Source organism: Trichechus manatus, unplaced genomic scaffold (genome assembly GCF_000243295.1).
Source record: "Trichechus manatus latirostris isolate Lorelei unplaced genomic scaffold, TriManLat1.0 scaffold00102, whole genome shotgun sequence".
Taxonomy (NCBI): Eukaryota; Metazoa; Chordata; class Mammalia; order Sirenia; family Trichechidae; genus Trichechus; species Trichechus manatus.
Genome location: NW_004444038.1, coordinates 1,104,661 through 1,107,223, shown reverse-complemented (window position 1 = coordinate 1,107,223; position 2,563 = coordinate 1,104,661).

The window sequence follows — 2,563 nt, the reverse complement described above, 5'->3', positions numbered from 1 at the left end:
ACCTTGGGTTCCCTATCACCAGCTTCCTTGTCCCCTTCTGCCTTCTAGTCCTTGTCCCTGGACTGCTGTGCCTCATTAGTCCCATTTGGTTTCATGGGGCTGTCCACTCCCCGGCTGTAACGGTGAACCTCAGAAGTGACTTCACCACTGAGCTAAAAGGGTGTCTGGGAGCCGTACTCTCGGGGTTTCTCCAGTCTCCTTTAGGCCAGTAAATCTGTTCTTTATTTTGTGAGTTAGAATTTTGATCTACACCCTTCTCCAGCTCTGTCCAGAACCTTCTGTTGTGATCCCAGTCAGAGCAGTCAGTGGGTGGTAGCTGGGCACCATCTAGCTGTACTGGACTCAGTCTGGTGGAGGACTTGGTAGCTGTGGTCCATTAGTCCTTCGGACTGTAATTACAGTTCTTAAAGCAGATTGCAGACATAAAGACTAAAGATGAATTCACTGCTACAAGTTGACAATGGTTTATTCCACAATATATGCCACTGTCACCAAACCAACTAATATTAATTTATACAAGAAAATGCGTGTGTGTGTGTGTTTAGGAAAGTAAAAAAAAAGACTGAGGTGAAAAAAAATTTTGAAAGAAGAATTACTAATATGCATGTGAAATGACATTTTACTATTTATGAACGCTCTCCTTAACTCTCATATTTATTATATGATCCCTTTCAAATTAATTCCCTCAGAGTTTTGTTGAATTGAATAAGTGGATTTTTTTTTTTTTGCGATTATTCTGTTATGAGATTGTATTACATTTCAAGAAGCAGGCTTGTTTTTCACCTTTCTCTTTCTACAAATACAAAGCTGAGAATTTAAGCTATAAACTGCGCCGGGTGGCCCCTGTAGCTTAGGGTAACTGGCCAGCTGCTAAGAAATTCCAACGATTGCCATAACGCAGGAAGTTAACATATTTATCAGATACTTGAGATGAAAAAGATGGTATTTCATGGGGACTTTTTACCCTATGCCATCTGGTCCTGAGGCGCCTATTACATCTACTATTGACTCATTAAAGTCAGTGAGGTGAATAACTCAATTAAATTTGCTTACTAGTCATGCAATAGTCAGCTAACACTGCAGTGAAGCTTCCACCCTCAGCACCACTATGCGGCACAAACCCATTTTGACAACACTAAGTGATACCTGAAGTTAATCTCAGATCAATATTTCTCAAAATTATAGTGCAATTTAAAAGTACATGAAAATTTGAGACTTCTTTTTACCATACAAATGCCATTAAGCAGTCTCCATGAAGATTAGTCTTTATAATTAAAACAATAAAACAGCAATAAACGGCCAATGGGGACCAAACACAGGACACATATCCCCGCACTCACTAATCATTCAGCTGCAGATGGCTTGCACATTTGCAAAGAGCTTGAAGAAAATATGGATCCATTTGTGAAGGCTGGGCAACAGAGGCAAGGCTATCAGAATAGACAGCTAGCTTATTTCCACAAAGCAGTTTAAGAATTCATTATTAGATAAGCCCTTAAATACATTATATAATGGTGGTGGTAAAAGAAAGACATCATTCCTATTAATTTGTCCACAACTTTCATCATGAAAATAAAGCAAAAACAAAAAAAAACCCTTTAATTTAATATTGGACCAAAGAAAATCCACTCTCACAAAAGGTTTAATACTTTATAAACGTTTATGCAGCTAAATAATAACATGCTTCAAGTACTTCTAAGAGAAATAACACTTGAAACAATATACAATGTACATTTTTCATTTATAAATAATTATACAAAGTAGGTAAACACCACCTGTTCAATATGCACCTTAAAAATCTGTACAGATTAATTTAATTAATTAAATTAATCAAAGCTTTAAAATTAAAGCTTCCTGAATACTCAGTGGCTTCATAAATAAGCCTTGGTTTCATCAGCCATAGGGCAATCATGCATGCATATGGCAAATAAATGCTTGCTGAATAAAAAAACAGAGAGAGAAAGAAATGGAGAGAGACACAGAGAAGTATCTTCAACCACTACTGGAGCATCACATTTTCTGAAAAATGCCTAAAGCTAAAATGGATTCAGGCAAATGTCTCACCTGTATCTCTGTGTATACCTGGCAATAGGCAAACAGCTGAACAGAAGTTTGAGTGACTGATAGCTGTCACCACGCTTTGGGCTGAAAGAAATTGTCATTCAGCTTAAAAACGAAGTCCTCTTCCCGAATCCTTACTCAATAGAATTCACATAAAGAAAACCAACTTACTATTTTTACAGCTGATATCAATACATCTTTTACCAAACCTGGACAATAGTGAAGAATCTACTAGAAATTCCAAAGATTTTTTTTTTTTTTTTTATTGTACTTCATGTGAAGGCTTACAGAACAAATAGTTTCTCATGAAACAGCAGTACACATATTGTTTTAAGACATTGTTTAACAACCCCACGACATGTCAACCTTCTCCCTTCTCTCCCTTCTTGACCTTTTTTTTTTTTGTGAAAATATACATAGCCAAAGATACACCATTTCAAAAATTTCTACATGCACAGTTCAGTGACATTGACTACGCTCTTCCAATTGTGCTGCTATTCTC